The sequence below is a fragment of the Pseudophryne corroboree genome, chromosome 6 (assembly GCF_028390025.1).
Source record: "Pseudophryne corroboree isolate aPseCor3 chromosome 6, aPseCor3.hap2, whole genome shotgun sequence".
NCBI lineage: Eukaryota > Metazoa > Chordata > Amphibia > Anura > Myobatrachidae > Pseudophryne > Pseudophryne corroboree.
Genome location: NC_086449.1, coordinates 689213237 through 689239891, shown reverse-complemented (window position 1 = coordinate 689239891; position 26655 = coordinate 689213237). Strand labels below are relative to the sequence as shown.

The 26655-nt window shown below is 45.8% G+C and overlaps 1 protein-coding gene across 8 annotated transcripts in view; it reads left to right on the top strand.

The window, feature by feature from the left end:
- Positions 1-26655, top strand: part of LOC134933242 (lymphocyte cytosolic protein 2-like) — an 881523-nt gene that overhangs the window by 366866 nt on the left and 488002 nt on the right. The window lies entirely within an intron of this gene.

Below are 26655 nucleotides of genomic sequence, written 5' to 3'. Positions count from 1 at the left end.
ACACTGAATGGAAGGTCAGTTGAAAGTGCACATACTATTAGACCAGGACCTAAAGAGATTCCTGGTACCATTATTATGAGATATCTCAGTTCATAAAAGACTGCCTATATATCTTTATTTGATAACTTAATTATTTATTTCCCTGCCTGTGTATGAGTTATGTCCCTTCACCACAAAGCCACGCCCCTTTTTTTGCATAATGTTCTTTGTTAGAAATGGGGGCGGGCACACCAACACACTTTCAACCACTACCCGTATATTAAGCGAACAGAAGATGTACAAATGTTGCTATTTATAATAAACACGGGGCGGATGTAATGACCCTGAGTTTGGCGGCCGTGCAGGATACCAGCTGAACTCAGACTTTTATTTTTTAAAGGACAATCACTTGCAAGGCAAAACCATGCCTTGCAAGTTATTGCCCCTTTAAAAAGAGTCAGAGTTCAGCCAGTATTCCACACGCCCGCCAAACTCTGGCGTCATTATATCCGGTCCATGATGTCAGTAAGGAAAGAGCCACTATATGATATGACCTTATCTATCTTGGTACATACAACGCAGGATGGCAGCTATGAATTATGCCATGCTTACATTTGATGTGCAGATTGAATCTTGTAGATTATCAATTTTCCATTGTGATCTGTTAAAATGGATACACACTATAAGAAAATTGATCACTATCCAAAAAAACACTCCAATACGACGAGTGATTATTGAAATGGTGCGCACCAATTTCTTACTCAGTGTGTACTTTACAATGGGATTGGGAGGTCGGGAAGGAGATAGCCTGTGCAACGCCCTATACTCCGCCCCCCTGATCTGACCATTGCAGGAGCGTTTGAAGCCATTTATCAGCTACTGCTTCTGCATACAAGCCATGCAATTATTGGGGCAATCAGACAATTATTAGTTGATCTGCTCGAATTGGATAACGTGTACTCTGCTTAGAAGCAGATTTCTTTATAATATCAAGTGTAACAATTACTAGTAGATTATTGCAAACACACATTGTTATATATTCTCCAAGCTGTACGAAACACTAAGAACACATTAAATTACCACAATAATTTGCATGTGATTCAGCTGCAGATTTATTAAGCCTAGCGAAGTGATAAATTGCACCGAGATAAAGTACCAGCCAATCAGCTCCTAACTGCCATGTTACAGGCTGGGTTTGAAAAATGACAGTTATGAGCTGATTGGTTGGTGCTTTATCACCTTCCACTTTATCACTTCACCGAGCTTAATAAATCTGCCCTAGAGTTGCTAAATTACAGTTAGCCCAATAAATTTAACTAAAGCACTGACTTCAGAACCAGACTGTAAATCTGAATGTTCCCGATTATGATATATGCTAGATAATATCTGATTGACCACATTACTTGTCAGTATTCTCAATTATCTATACCATGACTCAGTTTTTTTATGTTTTGCAGCTTTCTGGATATAACAAAAGTTACATAACCACATTGCTGCATGACAGGCCCTTTATACAATACTTTCCTTCTTCAGCTGAATATTTGTTTGAATTTCTGACTGCTGCTCAGTTGGTCATCCCCACAGCAAAGGATGAACACAACGTAGGGCACTAAAGTAGTACTGTACTCGCATTCATGTATATTTAGCTATAGCTTCCCATCCACTTTTTACCTTAATGGACAGACAGCTGCCAACAGAAGAAACACCCATACCACCACATATACACACTACACACAAAGTAAACACACACACACACACACACACACACACACCTTCACCACACACACACACACACACACACACACACACACACACACACACACACACACTGTACACACCCACCACCTCATATACACACACAAAGTACACACCTCCACCACCTCATATACACACACACTACACACACCCACCATATACACACAGTACACTACACACACCCCCGCCACCACATATATACACACACAGTACACACTCACCACCTCATATACACACACAAAGTACACACCTCCACCACCTCATATACATACACACTACACACACACACTACACACACTCACCAAATACACACAGTACACTACACACACCTAATGTACACACACCCCCACCACCACATATATACACACACACAGTATACACCCACCACCATATATACACACACACACATAAAGTACACACACCTCCACCACCACATATACACAAACACACACACACACACACCATATACAGAGTACACTACACACACCTAATGTACACACACCCCCACCACCACATATACACACACACACTACACACACACACCCATCATATACACACAGTACACTACACACAGCTAATGTACACACACACACTACACACATTCAGTACACACACACACCACACCAACTGTATACACACATTACTCAAGTAGCCATCACTACACTTGCCAGGCTTCCTGCAACAGCAGCTCCCCGTGCACTCTGGAGGGGCGGAGCTTGGGCCTGTGAGTGAGAGCAGGACCCCGGAGGAGAGACTGGAGAGGGAGGGTCGGCCAGCACACTGCCTGCACTCGCTCCGTTACTTCTCTCTGGTGAGAGTGCTGGAGCCGGAGGAGGAGGGGACATGGGAGAGAGGAGGCCGCTGGCAGTCTCTGACAGGAAAAAGTTTTTTCCTGTCAATGCTGTCAGTTTGCTGTGGGCCTATTTTCAATGGGGGGCCTGGAGCTGCAGCTCCATCCGCCCCATTGTTAATCCGGCCCTGTGAACCACTCACCTTCACTGAAGCTATAGATAAATATAACATTAACCCCAACCATGAATTCTATTAATTTCAGGCCTCTCATTATGTGCGTTTAACCCTGGCACGACTTGATGATAGGGATTTCCTCAATCCCCTTGACACGCTCCTACACTCCGGTACATACTCCATTTCAACTATCTATGCTCGAATCTGCACGGACATTATCCCCTCTTCCAATCTTCTACAACTTACAAAATGGTCGTCCCAAATCCCTTCTTTATCCCCGTAAGCAGTGTTGCACTGCTTTAATATATCTTTGAAGCTTATTCCAGCGAGCGGGAAATGTCATATAAAATCTAACATAGGGCTTACATTTCTCCAAAACAAAGTCACTTGATGGGCCTCTCAGAGTCTGCAGCATGCGTCAAATGCTCTGCACCAGTAGCCGACATCATGCACTGCTTTTGGCACTGCCCTCATATACAAACGTTTTGGGGCGGATTGCAGGCATACAGCTCCTCCACATTAGGGATTGAATTTCAATGTACCGCCTCTTGGGCTCTTTTTGGTTACCTCTTTGATCAGCCAACCATTCCCTCTACCGACAAAAAATGAGTGACTCTTATCAGCGGTAGGGAGAAAAGCTATTCTCCAGCAGTAGATCCACGCTACTCCCCCCTCCCTACCCATGGCCACCTCCAGACTGCTCTTTCTCTTTACCATGGACTGGTTGGAGACCTCTCTTGATAAAGAGACTCTTACCCCTGCACTATTCCTTTGCTGGGGTAAATATATTCATACACTGCCCACATCCACCAAACGAGCCATTCAACAAAGCTTTCACTACACCACTTGGTACTGTCATCAACTTTAAGATCATAGACCCTCTATTTCTCTAACGTCCTAGTGGATGCTGGGGATTCCGTAAGGACCATGGGGAATAGACGGGCTCCGCAGGAGACTGGGCACTCCAAAGAAAGATTTAGTACTACTGGTGTGCACTGGTTCCTCCCTCTATGCCCCTCCCCCAGACCTCAGTTAGAATCTGTGCCCGGCCAGAGCTGGGTGCTTTTAGTGGGCTCTCCTGAGCTTGCTAAGAAGAAAGTATTTTAGTTTAGGTTTTTTATTTTTAGAGAGCTTCTGCTGGCAACAGACTCTCTGCTACGTGGGATTGAGGGGAGAGAAGCAAACCTACTAACTGCGGCTAGGTTGCGCTTCTTCGGCTACTGGACACCATTAGCTCCAGAGGGATCGAACACAGGTACCTAACCTTGATCGTCCGTTCCCGGAGCCGCGTCGCCGTCCCCCTCGCAGAGCCAGAAGTACAGAAACAGCAGAAGCATGAAGACATCGAAATCGGCGGCAGAAGACTCCTGTCGTCACTTAAGGTAGCGCACAGCACTGCAGCTGTGCGCCATTGCTCCCGCAGCACACCCGCACACTCCGGTCACTGTAAGGTGCAGGGCGCAGGGGGGGGGGGGGGGGAGGGCGCCCAGGGCAGCAATTAAGGTACCTTTTGGCAAAATAATACATATATATAGTCAGGCACTGTATATATGTTCGAGCCCCCACCATTTTTTCCACATAGAAGCGGGACAGAAGCCCGCCGCTGAGGGGCCGGGCCTTCTTCCCCAGCACACCAGCGCCATTTTCTCTTCACAGCTCCGCTGGAAAGACGCTCCCCAGGCTCTCCCCTGCAGTATCCAAGTGCAAAAAGGGTAAAAAAGAGAGGGGGGGGGGCACATAAATTTAGGCGCAAACGATCACAAACAGCAGCTACTAGGTAATCACTAAATTACAGTGTAATCCCTGGGTTATATAGCGCTGGGGTGTGTGCTGGCATACTCTCTCTCTCTGTCTCCCCAAAAGCCTTTGTGGGGTCCTGTCCTCAGTCAGAGCATTCCCTGTGTGTGTGCGGTGTGTCGGTACGTCAGTGTCGACATGTTTGATGATGAAGGATATGTGGAGGCAGAACAAGTGCAGATGAATGTGGTGTCGACGCCGACGGTGCCGACACCTGATTGGATGGATATGTGGAAGGTGTTAAATGATAATGTAAGCTCCTTGCATAACAGGTTGGATAAAGCTGTAGCCTTGGGACAGTCAGGGTCTCAGCCCATGCCTGATCCTACAATGCAGAGGCCGTCAGGGTCTCACAAGCGCCCACTATCCGAGATGGTTGACACAGATGCCGACATGGAGTCTGACTCCAGTGTCGATGACGATGATGCAAAGTTGCAGCCTAAAATGACTAAAGCCATCCGCTACATGATTATAACAATGAAGGATATATTGCACATATCAGAGGAAAACCCTGTCCCTGACTAGAGGGTTTATGTGTATGGGGAGAAAAAGCAAGAAGTGACTTTTCCCCCTTCACATGAATTTAAATGAATTATGTGAAAAAGCGTGGGATTCCCCTGATAGGAAAGTAGTAATTTCCAAGAGATTACTGATGGCGTATCCTTTCCCGCCAACGGACAGGTTACGCTGGGAATCCTTCCCTAGGGTAGACAAGGCGTTGACACGCTTATCTAAGATGGTGGCCCTGCCGTCTCAGGATACGGCCGCCCTAAAGGATCCTGAGGATAGAAAGCAGGAAGCTATCCTGAAGTCTGTTTATACACATTCTGGTACTCTACTGAGGCCAGCAATTGCTTCGGCCTGGATGTGTAGTGCTGTAGCAGCATGGACTGATAATCTCTCGGAGGATATAGATACCCTGGACAGGGAAACTGTTCTACTGACCTTGGGACATATCAAAGACGCTGTCCTATATATGCGCGATGCCCAGAGGGACATTTGCCTACTGGGCTCTAGAATAAACGCAATGTCCATTTCTGCCAGAAGGGTCTTATGGACTCGGCAATGGACAGGGGATGCCGACTCTAAAAAACACATGGAGGTTTTGCCTTTTAAGGGTGAGGAATTATTTGGGGACGGTCTCTTGGACCTAGTTTCCACTGCTACGGCAGGGAAGTCGAGTTTCTTGCCTTATGTTACCTCACAGCCGAAGAAAGCACCATATTACCAAATGCAGTCCTTTCGTTCGCAAAAGAGCAAGAAAGTCAGATGGGCATCCTTTCTCGCCAGAGGCAGGGGTAGAGGAAAAAAGCTGCACCATGCAGCTAGTTCCCAGGAACAAAAGTCCTCCCCGGCTTCCACTAAATCCACCGCATGACGCTGGGGCTCCACAGGCGGAGCCAGGAGCGGTGGGGGCGCGTCTCCGAAATTTCAGCCACCAGTGGGTTCGCTCACAGGTGGATCCTTGGGCTATACAAATTGTGTCTCAGGGATACAAGCTGGAATTCGAAGTGACGCCCCCTCACCGTTACCTAAAATCGGCCTTGCCAGCTTCCCCCATGGAAAGGGAGGTAGTGCTGGCGGCAATTCACAAGCTATACCTCCAGCAGGTGGTAGTAAAGGTTCCCCTCCTTCAACAGGGAAGGGGTTACTATTCCACTATGTTTGTAGTACCGAAACCGGACGGTTCGGTCAGACCCATCTTGATATAAAATCCCTGAATATTTATCTGAGGAAATTCAAGTTCAAAATGGAATCGCTCAGAGCGGTCATTGCAAGCCTGGAAGAGGGGGATTTCATGGTAAACAAAAAATGAAACAATGACTTGCGCCCTAGCTGCAGCTTGATATACGTCCAAAAAGAACACCACTTCTCTCTACATACAACAATACACTGGTGGACGATCTCCAAGCGCTGCTAAGAAAATCTGGAATCCTTGTGTTTTAAGAGTCCTCAAAAAAACAGAGTGAGATTGTATTTATAAAGGAGTCTCTATAGTTGGCCGTTGACTTGTAATTTCACCAACGACTGACCTTTATTCAGTACCCTATGTTCCCATAAAGGTTTCTTTCTCACTCTCTTCAATTCAAGGCACTATGACATCCTCATCTATAGCATACAGGTCATTAGAACCAAGCTTACCTGAATGATAAGCCCTATGAGCATCCAAAGGTATCTTTAATGGGCCCTCCTTTTCTGGAGTCCTCTTAACGATCTTGTATATGTTAATACCACTTCTTAAAAAAACTCCATCAGTCCGTATATATAAAAAACAATGGTTTCTCTTTAATTACCACAATCCACATAAAAGAGATTTAAAACTCCATACAAAAAAATGTATATAGAAGTACCCAATTAATGGACAGGCAGGACCACTTCCACTTACACCCCTAGGATGGAATGGGGGGTATGGTACAACCCACTACTGGAAAAAGATGTTGAAGCCAATCAAGTAGGTGTCCAACTAAGTGGTTGGTTCAAGCCTGGGGTCTTCTCATCTAGTCACCAACGCGTTTCGGATATCAATCCTTCCTCAGGGTGTAGTATTGGTAGTGATCCTCTCGGTCCTTTATACCCACTATTCATATCACATGACAGTGTCAACCAATAGAATTACTCCATACTAAAAAACATATACTCCAATGCAAATACTATCTTAAAAACATTTTGTATACATCCTTTATCGAACACTAAATACATACATCCAATATGATACTTATGGTCTCAAAAGACAATATTAAAAATCTTCAATTCATATTTAATTGGTTAACTCTAAAATACGGACATAATTTCATAATCATTACTCCCTATTGCAGCGATATCCCTAATCCTGGATTAATGTGTCCATACATTATAGTAGCCGGATCCACCTTTCTTATTCCCCATAATCCCCTCCGATTTGTTTTCTCCTGTTGTCATAGATACTTCACGTCCGCAAGATGTAGCTTCCTTTCAGTGCGGGAAAATCAATGTCCCTGCATCGTCGTGGGTGCGGACTGCCCCTCCGGCATTCGAGGCGCACACGTCACATCCCCCTTCTCCTTTGTGAGCCGCAAACACTGAAAGTTGCGATACGTCATATACGGCTTTTGGAACGCATACCGGAAATTCAATACGTCAGTATGGAACGCATAACCGCTATTCCACTCTCCCAATTGGCCATACAGGAAAAGATAAACAAACATTAGTGGTGTCCTTCTCCTATGCCCACAGTCATAATCACAAACAGTATATTACGTTCTTTAGACGCACAAGTATTTGGTAAATGTTTCATTATCAATGGGTTATATATAATATCATTCCAGTGAGATTAAGAACACTCCTATCCATTCTCTATATTCAACATAAGATTTCATATTTCTCCTACAACATTGAACACAGAGTATACATTTGTTGTCAAGTTGTTTATAGGAACCATTTCATCTCAAAGTCCATGTTAAGGCCCTTCGGATGCAACGTTTTAAGTTCAAAAATTTTCCTCATCTCCGCCTTCGCCAACCTTTCCTCCTCATCTTTCCTACGCCAATTAGAGGTTATGTTCAAAATTGCACAGAAACTGACAAGGTGGTTAATGTCACATTTATGTGTATTTTTGAAATGTAATGAGACATTGTGTGTCTCCATTCCTTTTTTAATGTTTCGAATGTGCTCTGCCATACGTATTTTAAGGGCCCTGGTAGTACGTCCAACATACTGGGACCCGCAAGCACATTCGAGTAAATACACAACATTTTTGGTTGAACAGGTCAAAAAATCCTTAATAGGAAAGATCTGTTTAGTCTGTGTTGATGTATACTCTGTGACTTTACTTCTCTTATCCCTACAGGTGCGGCACATCATACATGTGCCACACCTGTAGAACCCCTTGGATTTAATTCTAGTCTGCATTTTTGGAATGGCTAGCACACTATTCACAACATTGTCCCTCAGATTTTTTGCCTTCCTATATACGAACCTAGGTTTTTTAGAGATATGACCCTTTAATGTTGGATCCCTAGCGAGGATATCCCAGTGTTTTCTCACTATGTTCTCTACTTGTTTATATTGGCTATTATAACTTGTGATAAATGTTATCTCACCACTCAAGTTGCTTTTATCTTTTGTTTTATTCAAACAGGCAGCTCGATCTAAATTGGCCCCAGTCTCTCTCGCCTTCTTTATCACTCTTGGATCATATCCCTTTTCTAGGAATTGTTCTTGTAGGGTATTCGCATGTTGCTCATACATCTCTATATCTGTACAATTCCTTCGGATACGGTGGAATTGACTCATTGGTATGCTACGCAACCAATTGGCATGATGGTTGCTGGTGAATTCAATAAATGAATTACAGTCGGTGTCTTTCACATAGTTGCTGGTTTTGATCTTACCACTATCTACATGAATCTTCAAGTCCAAAAAGCTGACTTCTACTTCACTTATATTAAATGAAAGTTTAATATTATATTGATTATTGTTCAGATGTGTGCAGAAGGTATCCAGGGAACTGCGATCACCCCCCCACACAAATATGACATCATCAATATAGCGATACCAAGACACCAGGCTGGCGTCCCACTGATGGCCCCCCCATATCGAATTCTCCTCCCAGAGGGCCATGAATAAATTTGCATAACTGGGCGCCAGCCCGGTGCCCATCGCCGTACCCGTTAACTGTAAATAGAATGAGTCATGAAACCAAAAGAAATTATTCATTAAAATGAGGGAGGTACCATCTAGGACGAAGTCTATCATATCCTCTTTTATGCCATGTTTTTCTAAGAAGAACTTGGTGGCCTGTAATCCATACTGATGTTCTATAATCGTGTATAACGATGTTACGTCCGCTGTAACTAATAGGAAACCGGGCTGCCACTCAACCTTCATAAGTTTATTGATAGTATCGATAGAATCTTTAAGGTAGGACCGTGTAGATTTTACTATAGGTTGTAAGATTTTATCTATGTATAGTGATAGATTAGATAGGGTGGAGTTGGTGCCAGCCACTATTGGCCGTCCTGGTGGTTTTTCTTTATTTTTATGTATTTTTGGAAGTACGTACAGTACTAGTATAGATGGATTTTCGATCATCATAAACTCACTATCTTCTTTCTTTATCACCCCTTTCGACATGTATAGAGCCAAGAAAACTTCTAATTTTTCCTTAATGCTTACGCCAGGATTTCCTTTTAACTTTTTATACGTATCCCCATCTTGTAATTGTCTGAAAATTTCAGCATTATAGTCCTCCAAATTCATTATTACAACACTACCCCCCTTATCGGCAGGTTTAACCACTATATTCTTATTGTCTCTAAGGGTTTTAATTGCATTGCGTTCTCCTTTTGTAAGGTTCATTTTCCTATTTGGTTTCAGATGTACGCTATCCAAATCACTTTTGACTGATTTTTCGAAGGCCTCAACAAAGCTGCCCTTTTTATGCCTAGGGTAGAAGGTGGGCTTACGTCTCAATCTTACCTCACCTTCGATTTGTGGCATGGCCTCTTCAGGCTTATCCTCAAAGTATCTTTTGAGTGCTAGGCGTCTAATGAACCTTTCTATATCGACATACACGTCGAATTTATCACAGCGGTTGGACGGGGCGAATTTGAGTCCCTTTTTAAGGACATCCTCTTCTTGTAATGTCAATTGGTGATCACTTAAATTATATATCTGAGTGTTACTTTTAGGGGTTTCATTTGTAGTCACTTGATCTATGGTCTCTACATGATCCTTACTATTCTCAGATCTAATATCAGGTCCATTATTTACCTCCTTCGCTTTTCTTCTCCTTTTCGAATTTAGCGATTTAAATTTTCCCCCTCTTTTACCCCTTTTCTTATATTTATCTTTAATCACCTCCATTTTCTTTGTCCTCTCTCGCTCATTCCTAAAAAATGATTCCTAGACCTTAAATTGTCCTGGTTATGATATTCCCCAGGAAGAGAATGTCCTCTTTCCTGACTCCTTCTTTGATCCTGATCTTCCCAATTTTCATTTCATGGTGTCTCTGGACATCAAGGATGTTTACTTGCATGTCCCCATTTATCCGCCTCATCAAGAGTACCTCAGGTTTGTGGTACAACACTGTCATTACCAATTCCAGACGCAGCCGTTTGGCCTGTCCACGGCACCGAGAATATTTACCAAGGTGATGGCGGAGATGATGGTGCTCCTGTGGAAGCAAGGAGTTACAATTATCCCATACTTGGATGATCTCCTCATAAAGGCGAGGTCCAGGGAGCAGATACTGATCAGCGTAGCACACTCTCAGGAAGTGTTGCGGCAGCACGGCTGGATTCTGAATATTCCAAAGTCGCAGCTGATCCCTGCAAAGCGTCTGCCCTTCCTGGGCATGATTCTGGATACAGACCAGAAGAAGGTATTTCTCCCGGAGGAGAAGGCTCAGAAGCTTGTGACTCTGGTCAGGGACCTCCTGAAACCAAAACAGGTGTCGGTGCATCACTGCACGCGAGTCCTGGGAAAGATGGTGGCGTCATACGAAGCCATTCCCTTCGGCAGGTTCCATGCCAGGATCTTTCAGTGGGATCTGTTGGACAAGTGGTCTGGATCGCATCTTCAGATGCATCGGCTGATCACCCTGGCCCCCAGGGCCAGGGTGTCTCTTCTGTGGTGGCTGCAGAGTGCTCACCTCCTCGAGGGCCGCAGGTTCGGCATACAGGACTGGGTCCTGGTGACCACGGATGCAAGCCTCCGAGGATGGGGGGCAGTCACTAAGGGAAGAAACTTCCAAGGGCTGTGGTCAAGTCAGGAGACTTGTCTGCACATAAATATCCTAGAACTAAGGGCCATATACAACGCCCTAAGCCAAGCGGAGCCTCTGCTTCGAGGCCAACCACTGCTGATTCAGTCAGACAACATCACTGCAGTGGCCCATGTCAACCGACAGGGCAGCACAAGAAGCAGGGTGGCGATGGCAGAAGCCACCAGGATTCTTCGATGGGTGGAGAATCACGTGCAAGCACTGTCAGCAGTGTTCATTCCGGGGGTAGACAACTGGGAAGCAGACTTCCTCAGCAGACACGACCTCCACCCGGGAGAGTGGGGACTTCATCAAGAAGTCTTCATGCTGATTGCAAATCGATGGGAACTGCCACAGGTGGACATGATGGCGTCACGCCTCAACAAAAAGCTAAACAGGTATTGCGCCAGGTCAAGGGACCCTCAGGCGATAGCTGTGGATGCACTAGTAACACCATGGGTGTTCCAGTCGGTCTATGTGTTTCCTCCTCTTCCTCTCATACCAAAGGTGCTGAGAATTGTAAGAAAAGAGGAGTGAGAACAATATTCATTGCTCCGGATTGGCCAAGAAGGACTTGGTAACCGGAACTGCAAGAAATGCTCACAGAGGACCCATGGCCTCTGCCTCTCAGACAGGACCTGTTACAACAAGGGCCGTGTCTGTTCCAAGACTTACCGCGGCTGCGTTTGACGGTATGGCGGTTGAACGCCGGATCCTAGCGTAAAAGGCATTCCGGATGAAGTAATTCCTACGCTGATAAAGGCTAGGAAAGACGTGACAGCAAAAAATTATCACCGTATATGGCGAAAATATGTTGCTTGGTGTGAGGCCAGGAAGGCCCCTACAGAGGAATTCCAGCTGGGTCGATTCCTGCACTTCCTACAGTCTGGTGTGACTATGGGCCTAAAATTAGGATCCATATAGGTCCAGATTTCGGCCCTATCCATTTTCTTTCAAAAGGAACTGGCTTCACTGCCTGAGGTTCAGACGTTTGTTAAGAGTGCTGCATATTCAGCCCCCTTTTGTGCCACCAGTGGCACCTTGGGATCTTAACGTGGTCTTGGGTTTCCTGAAATCCCACTGGTTTGAGCCACTTAAGACCGTGGAGCTAAAGTATCTCACATGGAAAGTGGTCATGCTGTTGGCCTTAGCGTCGGCTAGGCGTGTGTTAGAATTGGCGGCTTTGTCATGTAAAAGCCCCTATCTGGTTTTCCATATGGACAGGGCAGATTTGCGGACTCGTCCCCAATTTCTACCAAAGGTTGTGTCTTCGTTTCATTTGAACCAACCTATTGTGGTGCCTGCGGCTACTCGGGACTTGGAGGATTCCAAGTTGCTGGACATGGTCCGGGCTGTTTATCCTGTATGCATCCAACAAGCTGGGTGCTCCTGCTTCAAAGCAAACTATTGCGCGCTGGATCTGTAACACGATTCAGCAGGCTCATTCTGCGGCAGGATTGACGCATCCAAAATCAGTGAAAGCCCACTCCACAAGGAAGGTGGGCTCTTCTTGGGCGGTTGCCCGAGGGGTCTCGGCATTACAGCTTTTCCAAGCAGCTACTTGGTCGGGTTCAAACACTTTTGCAAAATTCTACAAGTTTGATACCCTGGCTGAGGAGGACCTTGTGTTTGCCCATTCGGTGCTGCAGAGTCATCCGCACTCTCCCGCCCGTTTGGGAGCTTTGGTATAATCCCCATGGTCCTTACGGAGTCCCCAGCATCCACTAGGACGTTAGAGAAAATAAGATTTTATTCACCGGTAAATCTATTTCTCGTAGTCCGTAGTGGATGCTGGGCGCCCGTCCCAAGTGCGGACTTTCTGCAATACGTGTATATAGTTATTGCTTAATAAAGGGTTATGTTATGTTGTTTGATGCTAAGTTGTTGTTCATACTGTTAACTGGGTAAGTTTATCACAAGTTGTACGGTGTGATTGGTGTGGCTGGTATGAGTCTTACCCTGGATTCCAAAATCCTTTCCTTGTAATGTCAGCTCTTCCGGGCACAGTTTCCTTAACTGAGGTCCGGGGGAGGGGCATAGAGGGAGGAGCCAGTGCACACCAGTAGTACTAAATCTTTCTTTGGAGTGCCTAGTCTCCTGCGGAGCCCGTCTATTCCCCATGGTCCTTACGGAGTCCCCAGCATCCACTATGGACTACGAGAAATAGATTTACCGGTGAGTAAAATCTTATTTTCTCTTCCATGACTCGATGCTGTTGGTGTCCTCTCTCTGCTCTCTGCGACAACCCTTTCTTTTTTTTTTCTTATCCTCCTCCCCGCCTCACTCCACTCCTCTTCCAATCTCTCTTTGATCTCCAGTACTCGTATCCTTTTCTTTTTTCCCTGCTCTGATGTTCTCTCCATGGATGGGTTGAGGGCCCCCTGGCCTTGGCGGACAATGTTTTATTTAAGTTTATTCTTGTTATATGTTTTTTTTTCTTTCTTTTGGCTATGTGTCCTGCATGTTGAAGGACACCTTGATATAAGTACAGTTTAGTATTATATTGGACCTGTTACGATCTTGTAGAGGTGTATTTTCACTTCTACGTCTATTCGTATCATTTTATCGCACTATGTGCTGGTCACCCCTTTCTAGTCCATATGTTATATATTTGAAAATGGAAAATGTGAGGTATGTTTGGGATTATACAGTTGCCGTTCTATATTTCCCCATTCATGTATTCTTAGTCCTGTATATTAGGCTCCGTACCTAATATTTGTACTGCTCATTTTGGTTTATACCTATACCTCAATAAAATATATTTGGAAAAAAAAACCATACAGATAAACTGAGCTAAGGGGGTCCCATTTATTCAAGTGATCATGTTTCAATTACCTAATCTTCTTGTACGTTTGCAAAAACATTCTGCAAATTATCAATTTGGGCAAACATTGTTTCTCCACATAAGATTGTTATTCAGTAAGGGGGGGGGGGGGTGTTACACATGGAGCAATGATCACTTAATTCCTAAGCAATCTGACTTGATTGCTTAGAAATTAAGAACACCGCTCCGTGTGTAAGGGTGTTGGCGACAGGGATGCACGGTCCTGCAAGTCGCTATCGCCAGCTCTAGATTGGGCATGCATGCATGCCCACTGTAGTGAGATCACTCATTTAACCACTGGGTGAAATGAGTGGTCCCCGATCCCCCCTACCCCTTGCTCAGCACACATCGCGCTGTGCTGAGCGGGGGGAGAGATGTGTGCTGAGCGGTCTGTGATAAATCGCTCAGCACACATCTCCAGGAGAAATCTCCCGTGTGTACCACCATAACGACCATATAGCAAAAAAATAAAAATAAATCAGCTTTGCCAAGGGAATGTGTGTGCATGGTGTAAATGCATATACGCAGGTGAAGACAGGTTTTCAGATGTTTTGTTTAGTCCATGGGCTTATTCATAATTGCTGTATACCAGTTCCCATAAAACTATTCATGCCTGCATCACCTTTTTTGTTCCCATTAATTATTATTTAGGGGCTTTGTCAGCTCAACTATATACTTTTCTCAAATATAGTGATGGTTGCATTTAGTATTGACATATCACATATGTAGCGCTACAGACTGCTTCTTGTCTCAGCGCTTAGACTAATTCCATAAATACAGTATTGTAAATAGTAGGGCAGATGTATTAAGCCTGGAGAAGTGATAAAGCATGGATAAGTGGAAGGTGATAACGCACCAGCCAATCAGCTCCTAACTGTCATTTTTCGAACCTGTAATGATTGGCTAGTGCGGTATCACCTTCCACTTACCACTGCTTTATCACTTCTCCAGTCTTAATACATCTGCCCCAATGTAACTAATACATAACCTGTGGTGAACTGAAAACTAAAATATACTGGTTGTTGTTTCAGGAAAAAAAAAGATAATCTATAAAAGTCAAATTTATAATAGTAAATGGCCATGGCGTATTTTTAATTTATGTATTTAAGAATGATCAAAGGACTACTAAACATAAAATACAGTCAATGTTCTATGGGCCTTATTCAGGTTTGTTAGTAAACCAAAAAAAGTTAGCAACTAGGCAAAACCATGTGCACAGCAGGTGGGGCAGATGTAACATGTGCAGAGAGAGTTAGATTTGGGTGAGTGTTTTCAAACTGAAATCTAAATTGCAGTGTAAAAATAAAGCAGCCAGTATTTACCCCACACAGAAACAATATAACCCACCCAAATCTTGGTCTCTCTGCACGTTACATCTGCCCCACCTACAGTACAACATGGTTTTGTCCAATTGCTAGATTTTTTGGTTTGTTAGCAACTCTGACTAACCCCCTATATAAGAAAATTATGCTTAACATCCACGGCCAGTTTCCCTGAATATGACAATAGAACATTAGGTAGTAGCTGTAGCTTGCATTAATCTGCATAATAAATATTACTAGAATGTTAAACATCTCCCGTTGTGTCACGGTATGAGAGCTGATACTTAGAATGTATCAATTATTACAAGGTCCTATTAGGTTAACTTGCATTTTAGATTTACTGGACTTTTATAATAGAAATCAAAATTATGTGTCTAAAATCTGCATTTGAATATAGCAATATAAATGTTTCTTTTCTCTAACGTCCTAGTGGATGCTGGGGACTCCGTAAGGACCATGGGGAATAGACGGGCTCCGCAGGAGACATGGGCACTTTAAGAAAGAATTTAGATTCTGGTGTGCTCTGGCTCCTCCCTCTATGTCCCTCCTCAAGACCTCAGTTTGAATCTGTGCCCGGACGAGCTGGGTGCTGTTCAGTGAGCTCTCCTGAGCTTGCTGTAAGAAAGTATTTTGTTAGGTTTTTTATTTTCAGGGAGCACTGCTGGCAACAGACTCCCTGCATCGTGGGACAGAGGGGAGAGAAGCAGCCCTACTCTCTGAAGATAGGTCCTGCTTCTTAGGCTACTGGACACCATTAGCTCCAGAGGGATCGTACACAGGATCTCACCCTCGTCGTCCGATCCCAGAGCAGCGCCGCCGTTCCCCTCGCAGAGCCGGAAGACAGAAGCCGGGTGAGCATAAGAAGTAAGAAGACTTCGAAATCGGCGGCAGAAGACTCCAGTCTTCACTGAGGTAGCGCACAGCACTGCAGCTGTGCGCCATTGCTCCCACACACACCTCACATACTCCGGTCACTGTAAGGGTGCAGGGCGCAGGGGGGGGGGAGGGGGGGGCGCCCTGGGCAGCAATTGGGACCTCTTTGGCAAAAGTTTAGCATATATACAGTTGGGCACTGTATATATGTATTAGCCCCCGCCAAAAATTGTACATTGAAGCGGGACAGAAGCCCGCCATCGAGGGGGCGGGGCTTCTTCCTCAGCACTCACCAGCGCCATGTTTTTTCTCCACAGCACCGCTGAAAGGAAGCTCCCCAGCCTCTCCCCTGCAGATACACAGTAGAAGAGGGTAAAAAGAGAGGGGGGGGGGGGGGGCACATAATTAGGCGCAAAAATCAATATAAACATCAGCTACTGGGTTAACATTAAGTTACTGTGTTATTCCTGGGTTAATAGCGCTGTGGTGTGTGCTGGCATACTCTCTCTCTGTCTCTCCAAAGGGCCTTGTGGGGGAATTGTCTTCAGATGAGCATTCCCTGAGTGTGTGGTGTGTCAGTACGTGTGTGTCGACATGTCTGAGGTAAAAGGCTCCCCTAAGGAGGAGATGGAGCAGATGTGTGTGTGAGGGGTGTCTCCGTCGACAACGCCGACACCTGTTTGGATATGTGTAATTAAGTGCTAAGGTGAATTTATTGCACAAAAGATTAGAGAACAGACAGGGAATCTACCCATGTCTGTCCCTATGTCGCAGAGACCTTCAGAGTCTCTCAATGCTCACTATCCAAAATAATAGACACTGATATCAACACGGAGTCTGACTCCAGTGTCGACTACGATAATGCAAAGTTACAGCCAAAATGGCAGGAAAGTATTCAATATATGATTATTGTAATAAAAGATGATTTGCATATCACTGATGACTCATCTGTCCCTGACACAAGGGTACACATGTTTAAGGGGAAGAAATCTGAGGTAAATTTCCCTCCTCTCATGATGAAAAAGAGAGGGAATCTCCAGACAAGAGACTGCAGTTTCCCACAAAGAATTCTCAGGGAGTATCCTTTCCCTACTAGGGCCAGGATACGATGGGAATCTTCCACTAGGGTGTTACGTTTTCCCAGAGCCGGCCCTAACCAATATGATGCCCTAGGCAAGATTTTGACTGGTGCCCCCTATCACCACCGCTAGTTCCGCCTCTGACCCTGCACACCTTTCCCAGCACCATCACCCCCCACCCCCACCCATAGCAGTCCATTTTTTTGTTTTCCTACCCCCTGTAATTTAAATAGGAACAGTGCACACATTCGACACACAGCCCAAAAAGGTATGTGTTTTTGCTGGCAAGGGGCATGGCCGCACAATAGTACCCCCAGTTCAAATTATGCCTCACAGTACTGCAACTCTATTCACAATTTATCATACGATAGTGTCCCTTTTTCACATTACATTACACAGTAGTACCACTTTACCTTATATACGTTACTTCTCACAGTAGTGTCCCTCATTCACATAACATCATACTAAATTGCTCCTTATTCACATTACACCACACCATATTGCTCTTTATTCTCATTACACCACACCATATTGCTCCTTATTCACATTACACCACACCATATTGCTCTTTATTCTCATTACACCACACCATATTGCTCCTTATTCACATTAGACCACACAGTAGTGCCCTTTCTATACGTTACACCACACAGTAGAGCACCTTATACACATAATGCCACACATTGGTAATGCATTTATACACATATGACACCCTTACACATATGACACACATTATTAATGTCCTTATAAACATAATGCGCCTTACACATTATGCCAACCATTATTAATGCCCTTATACAGATAATTTCCCTTACACATATGCCACACATTGTTAATGCCCTTAGACTCATAATGACACACATAATGTCCCTTACACATATGCTGCACATTATTAGTGCCCTTATACACGTAATGACAGACATAGTGCCCCTTACACATATGTTACACATTATTAATGCCCTTATACACATAATGACACATATAGTTCCTGGCATGAGTCAACCTGCAGCTCTGCTAACGTCGGGTGCCTATTTGTTATGAAAATGCATCTTATTTGCATTGCTATGTGGCTAGGATGCACAAGCAGCTTCTGCTGATTAAAATGATATGCAGCATGTCTATATACTGTGCTGTATCTGCATATGAAATGCTACACACAGAATATAGGCATGCCGCATATCATTTTAATCAGCAGAAGCTGCTTGTGCCCCTAGGCATACCAGATGCCCTAGGCATTTGCCTAGTTTGCCTATGCCAAAGGCCGGCCCTGCGTTTGCCCAAAAGATAGCCCTGACTTAACAGCTATCCTCAGGGATCCTGCAGATAGCGTGCACATTCTGGTACACTACTCAGACCGGCGATTGTGTCGGCATGGGTTTATAGCGCTGTAGCAGCGTGGACAGGTACCTTATCAGCAGAGATTGAGACCCTAGTATGTATATATATATATATATATATATATATATATATTGTGACAAGAACACTGGGATAGTGTTTGAGGGCAGGTATATTTGTCCCAGGTTCTTGTCTTACATGTTTTAGAAAATGTTAACTTCTAGGAAAAATGCTTTTTGTTTTGTCTGAACCTTTTCAGTTTGCTGTAAAAGCTGGGTAAAGGCTCTGAGAGAGAGATAAGGCGAGTTCTAGACATTGGGCCCAGTTCGGGTCTTTGGCCTCACAGGGGGCTAATCAGGGTTTCAGCTGTGTAAGAGTGATATAGTGCTTCTAACCTGATTAGTATGGGCAGACTGCCTGGGAAGGCTGCAGGATCTGTGTGTGAGAGACATGCTTTCTGATGCAAGTGAGCTATACAGTATGTACTGAAGAACTCTGTGTTTTGTTTAGTGACAGTTAGGAATATCTTATGTTTAGTTAGTGCCGGACAGGCAAGGTATTTTTATTTTGGGGTTTGTTTTATTTTCTGTTTCAATAAAACTGGCCGGGGTCAGTTGTACCAGAAACTGGACTTGTGTTGTTCCTCAGCTGCTGCATGCTGCCATATTCCCCAGGAAAAGGCGCCTTGCACCCCTACAGTGTTACAACATATATGTAGATATAGATATATATATTAAAGATGCTGTCTTAAGATATATATATATATATATATATATATATATATATATATATATATATATAAAACATGCCCAAAGAGACATTAGTCTACTGGGTTCTAGAGTCAACGCTATGTCGATTTCTGCTTGACGTGTCCTGTAGAATATGCAATGGACAGGTGATGCCGACTTAAGAGGCAAATGGAAGGCTGAGGATTGTGTGGAGAAGGGATCTCGGACCTGGTCTCCACAGCTATAGCTGGGAATTCTGATCTTTTGCCTTATATTCCTGCACAGCCTAGGAAAGCACGACATTATCAAATGCAGCCTTTCGATCACAAAGAAACAAGAAAGTCCGAGGTGCGTCCTTTCTTGCCAGAGGCAGGGGCAGAGGAAAGAAGCTGCACAACACAGCTAGTTCCCAGGAACAGAAGTCCTCCCCGGCCTCTACAAAATCCACTGCATGTCGCTGGGGCTCCACAGGTGGAGCTAGGCCCGGTGGGGGCACGTCTTTGTAATTTCGGCCACAAGTGGGTTCACTCCCTGTTGGATCCCTGGGCAATAGATATTGTGCTCAGGGATACAAGCTGGACTTTGAGGAGATGCTCCCTCACCGACGGCCCTGCCGGCTTCCCCCCACGAGAGGAAAATAGTGTTAAATGCAATTCACAAATTGTATCTTCAACAGGTGGTGGTCAAGGTTCCCCTCCTTCAACAGGGAAGGGATTATTATTCGACCATGTTTGTAGTCCCGAAACCGGACGGTTCGGTCAGACCCATATTGAATTTAAAATCCCTGAACATATACCTGAAAAGGTTCAAGTTCAAGATGGAATCGCTAAGAGCGGTCATCGCAAGCCTGAAAGGGGAAGATTTTATGGTGTCTCTGGACATAAAGGATGCATACCTTCATGTCCCCATTTATCCACCTCATCAGGCGTACCTCAGATTTGCGGTACAGGATTGTCATTACCAATTTCAGACGTTGCCATTTGGTCTCTCCACGGCCCCGAGAATCTTCACCAAGGTAATGGCGGAAAAGATGGTGCTCCTGCGGAAGCAAGGTGTCACAATTATCCCGTACTTGGACGATCTCCTCATAAAAGCGAGATCAAGAGAGCAGTTGCTGAACAGCGTATCACTTTCTCTGGTAGTGTAACGGCAACACAGCTGGATTCTAAATATTCCAAAGTCGCAGTTGGTTCCTATGGCTCATCTGCCTTTCCTAGGCATGATTCTAGACACAGACCAGAAAAGGGTTTATCTCCCGATAGAGAGAGCTCAGGAGCTCATGACACTGGTCAGGAACCTATTAAAACCAAAACAGGTGTCAGTGCATCACTGCACTCGAATCCTGTGAAGGATGGTGGCATCATACGAGGCAATTCCCTTCGGCAGGTTCCATGCGAGGACCTTTCAATGGGACTTACTGGACAAGTGGTCCGGATCACATCTTCCGATGCATCGGTTAATCACCCTATCCCCCAGGGCCAGGGTGTCTCTCCTGTGAGGGCCGCAGATTAGGCATTCAGGACTGGATCCTAGTGACCACGGATGCAAGCCTCCCTTGGGTGGGGAGCAGTCACACAGGGAAGAAATTTCCAAGGTCTGTGGTCAAGTCAGGAGACTTTCCTCACATCAACATCCTGGAACTAAGGGCCGTATACAACGCCCTACATCAAGCGGAGACCCTGCTTCACGACCAACCGGTTCTGATTCAGTCAGAAGCCACCAGAATTCTTCGCTGGGCGGAGAATCACGTAAGCACACTGTCAGCAGTGTTCATCCCGGGAGTGAACAACTGGGAAGCAGACTTCCTCAGCTGGCACGACCTCCACCCGGGAGAGTGGGGACTTCATCAAGAAGTCTTCACGCAGATTGCAAGTCGGTGGGAACTACCACAGGTGGACATGATCACATCCCGCCTCAACAAAAAGCTACAGAGGTGTTGTGCCAGGTCATGAGACCCTCAGACGATAGCTGTGGACGCACTGGTGACACCGTGGGTGTTCCAGTCGGTCTATGTATTTTCTCTTCCTCCTCTCATACCCATAAGAAAAAGAGGAATGAGAACAATACTCATTGTTACGGATTGGCCAAGAAGGACTTGGTATCCAGATCTGCAAGAAATGCTCACAGTGGACCCGTGGCCTCTTCCTCTAAGACAGGACTTGTTGCAACAAGGGCCCTGTCTGTTCCAAGAATTACCACGGCTGCGTTTGGCGGCATGGCGGTTGAACGCCGGATCTTAGCGGAAAAAGGCATTCCAGATGAGGTCATTCTTACGCTGATAAAGGCTAGGAAGGACGTGAGAGCTCAACATTATCGCCGTATATGGCGAAAATATGTTGCTTGGTGTGAGGCCAGGAATGCCCCTACGGAGGAATTCCAGCTGGGCCGTTTCCTTCACTTCCTACAGTCAGGAGTGACTATGGGCCTAAAATTGGGTTCCATTAAGGTCCAGATTTCGGCCCTATCCATTTTCTTTCAAAAAGAGCTGGCTTCTCTACCTGAAGTTCAGACGTTTGTGAAGGGAGTGCTGCGTATTCAGCCCCCTTTTGTGCCCCCGGTGGCACCTTGGGATCTTAACGTGGTGTTGAGTTTCCTGAAATCCCACTGGTTTGAACCACTCAAAACGGTGGAATTGAAATACTGTATCTCACGTGGAAGGTGGTCATGCTACTAGCATTGGCTTCGGCTAGGCGTGTGTCAGAATTAGCGGCTTTGTCACATAAAAGCCCCTATCTGGTTTTCCATGCGGATAGAGCAGAATTGCGGACCCGTCCACAATTTCTGCCAAAAGTGATTTCATTCTTTCATATAAACCAACCCATTGTGGTGCCTGTGGCTACTACTGACTTGGAGAATTCCGAGTTACTTGATGTGGTCAGGGCTTTGAAGGTTTATGTAGCCAGAACGGCTAGGGTCAGGAAAACAGAATCTTTGTTTATCCTGTATGCTTCCAACAAGCTTGGTGCTCCTGCTTCAAAGCAAGCTATTGCTCGCTGGATCTGTAACACGATTCAGCAGGCTCATTCTGCGGCTGGATTGCCGCTGCCAAAATCAGTTAAGGCCCATTCCACTAGGAAGGTCGGCTCTTCTTGGGCGGCTGCCCAAAGGGTCTCGGCATTACAGCTGTGCCGAGCGGCTACTTGGTCAGGTTCAAACACTTTTGCAAAGTTCTACAAGTTTGATACCCTGGCTGAGGAGGACCTTGTGTTTGCTCATTCGGTGCTGCAGAGTCATCCGCACTCTCCCGCCCATTTGGAAGCTTTGGTATAATCCCCATGGTCCTTACGGAGTCCCCAGCATCCACTAGGACGTTAGAGAAAATAAGATTTTACTCACCGGTAAATCTATTTCTCGTAGTCCGTAGTGGATGCTGGGCGCCCGTCCCAAGTGCGGACTTCTTCTGCAATACTTGTATATAGTTATTGCTGCAATAAGGGCTATGTTATTGTTGCATCAGGGTTGATCTGATGCTCTGTTGTTGTTCATACTGTTGACTGGGTAAGTTTATCACAAGTCATACGGTGTGATTGGTGTGGCTGGTATGAGTCTTGCCCTGGATTTCCAAAATCCTTTCCTTGTACTGTCAGCTCTTCCGGGCACAGTTTCTCTAACTGAGGTCTGGAGGATGGACATAGAGGGAGGAGCCAGAGCACACCAGAATCTAAATTCTTTCTTAAAGTGCCCATGTCTCCTGCGGAGCCCGTCTATTCCCCATGGTCCTTACGGAGTCCCCAGCATCCACTACGGACTACGAGAAATAGATTTACCGGTAAGTAAAATCTTTTTTTTTTTTATTACTTAGTTTATCTTTTTTACATATAAATATATATATACTATAAATCTCAGATCTATGGGTCAATCCAATTAGGTATAATTTGGGTCCTGTGAGCCATTCTCACGGCGAGCTCACACTGCAAATTAAATTTGCAATCCAATTGCAAACTTGCATTGGTTTACAGCAGTGGTGGCCAACCCGCAGCTCTCGAGCCGCATGCGGCTCTATCATCCACCGCATGAGGCTCGGTCAGCTTCTGGCCACCACTGCCCCCAGCCAGAGACACATGCACGCCTCTCCGGCGGCGGTGTCTCTCTTCATTCGGCACCGGCCCGTGAGCCAATCAGAGCTCGCGGACTGTCAGCTAAGGCTCCTGATTGGCTGCCGGACTGCGGGCTTTGATTGGCTCACGGACTAGCGCCTAATTCAAGAGAGACACTGCCACCGGAGAGTGAGCAGCAGCAGCGCAGTGAGCAGAGAAGAGAAGGAGGAGGAGGAGGGGGAGAGCACTGTGGGTACGTGTATCTGCACTAGGGGCATAGCAGGCACTGTGGGGACGTGTATCTGCACTGGGGGCATAGCAGGTACTGTGAGGACATGTGTGTCTGCACTGGGGGCATAGCTGGCACTGTGGGGGCATCTGTAGCTGGCACTGGGGGCATATCTGGCACTGTGGGGACATGTGTATCTGCACTGGGGGCATAACTGGCACTGGGGGCATAGCAGGCACTGTGGGGACATGTATATCTGCACTGGGGGCATAGCTGGCACTGTGAGGACATATGTATCTGCACTGGGGGCATATCTGGCACTGGGGGCATAGCTGGCACTGTGGGGACATGTGTATCTGGCACTGGGGGCATAGCTGGCACTGTGTGGACATATGTATCTGCACTGGTGGCATATCTGGCACTGGGGGCATAGCAGGCACTGTGGGGACATGTGTATCTAGCACTGGAGGCATGTTTGGCACTGGGGGCATAGCTGGCACTGTGGGTACATGTGTAGCTGGCACTGGGGGCATAGCTGGCACTGTTTGGGGACATGTGTATCTAGCACTGGGGGCATTTCTGGGACTGGCGGCATAGCAGGCACTGTGGGGACGTGTATCTGCACTGGGGGCATAGCTGGCACTGTGGGGACATATGTATCTGCACTGGGGGCATAACTGGCACTGGGAGCATAGCTGACACTGTGGGGACATGTGTATCTGCACTGGGGGCATAACTGGCACTGGGGGCATAGCAGGCACTGTGGGGACATGTGTATCTGGCACTGGGGACACAGCTGGCACTGTGGGGGCATATGTATCTGCACTGGGGCATAGCTCGCACTGTGGAGCATAGCAGGCACTGTGGGGACATATATGTGTCTGCACTGGGTACATATATGTATCTGGCACTGGGGACATATGTGTATCTGGCACTGGGGACACAGCTGGCACTGTGGGGGCATATGTATCTGCACTGGGGCATAGCTCGCACTGTGGAGCATAGCAGGCACTGTGGGGACATATATGTGTCTGCACTGGGTACATATATGTATCTGGCACTGGGGACATATGTGTATCTGGCACTGGGGACACAGCTGGCACTGTGGGGGCATATGTATCTGCACTGGGGCATAGCTCGCACTGTGGAGCATAGCAGGCACTGTGGGGACATATATGTGTCTGCACTGGGTACATATATGTATCTGGCACTGGGGACATATGTGTATCTGGCACTGGGGGCATAGCTGGCACTGTGGGGACATATGTATCTGCACTTCGGCATAGCTGGCACTGTGGAGCATAGCAGGCACTGTGGGGACATATATGTATCTGCACTGGGGACATATATGTATCTGGCACTGGGGACATATGTGTATCTGGCACTGTGGGGGCATATATGTATCTGGCACTGTGGAGGCACCCATTTTTTGGCGTTTTTATATGTACTGTACTGGGGCATTATATGCATGTGGCACTCAGGGCCGGAGCTTCCACTAGCAGCTTTAGGCAGCTGCCTAGGGGCGCCGGGACCTGAGGGGGCGTCCTGTTACAGCTGCATAAAAAAGGTAGCGTGGTCCTACCTCTCACAACTGCCGCAATCCCCCCAGCACTCGTATCTACAGTAGCCATGACTGCCAAGCTCCTGTATTGCAGGATGACATGTGGCGCTACTCTTCATTCCAGGCTCTTTAACAGACTACTCAGTCCCATCTTCTGCATCACAGCCTGCAGGTAAGGTGGCTACACAGTGCACTGTCCGCATTTGATAAGGAAAGAGTAGGAGAGCAGCAGTCTTTGGGGGCGGGTGCTGAGATGAGCAGCAGGCATGCACACTATCTTGGGTGGATGAGCAGCAGCATGCAAACAGATGGAAGAGGGGATAGAACAGAAGACCTTTAAAAGAGTAGGGAAAGGGGGTGAGAGCAGCAGGAATCCACACAGACTATGAAGATGGGGAGAAGGGAGCAGCCATGCAACAGACTGGGGTTGGGGGAGGGCAGCAGTATGCTTTTCCCCTGAAGGCCGGTTAGGGGGAAGGGGCAGTAGGCAGAACTTTTGCCTAGGGTGCCAAGAAACCTTGCACCGGCCCTGGTGGCACTGTATAATATGATGAAAAACAAGGCTATGATATGTGGTTATACTCCTACAAATGTCATACCGAAAGATAAACACACAAAAATGGGGTGCTTTGTGACAACTATGCCACGCCCATATTTTTGCACGGATGCCTACGGCGCGCGCATGATAATAGCTCTTGACTACAGAAGATCTTTTCTGGCTCTTTGCCTCTGACTGGTTGGCCACCCCTGGTTTACTGGATGAATTTTTTGTTTTTTGTGTGCATACCCTGGGCAGATGAAGAGGTAGGGAAAATATTAATTACTAATGTCAGGGTTTAAACAACATCATTTTACCTATAAAGTCATGTCAGTTTTCAGGGGAAATTTCTCAGAAAAGCTTAATAATGCTTTAACTGATGTGGGACAGGTACCTGGAGGTGTTGCATTCATGCTAGATGGGTTTTTGAACTTGCAGATAACACTGAAAATTACTATACAGACTGTTTCCTGTACCACAAATGCTGGAAGGGCTTTTAATTTGATGAAAATCGCTTGCTATCATTTTTCCTCCATTAATAAAAAATTCAAAAATCATCAATTTGACACCTTTTAAAAACCTCCAGTACAGTACATTCCTTATGGCCACTATAGCTTTCTATATGGTCTGGCTATCTCAGTTGTCCCTTTTTTTGCAGTCCACTTTTTCTTACTTTTTTCCCAGGTCAATTTATTTGTGCAATCTCGCCACAAACACCGTAAATTGGCATTTCCAATTGGATCTCACATTTTCTGGGTGTGCACATTTGTGCAATGTATGCAAGTTTTAGTATACAAGCTCGCTTTCACAAAGTCACTCCTAATTGGATTGATCCCTACATGTTGTTAGATGTATACACAACATTACGTTTTCATATCATTACACGTGTG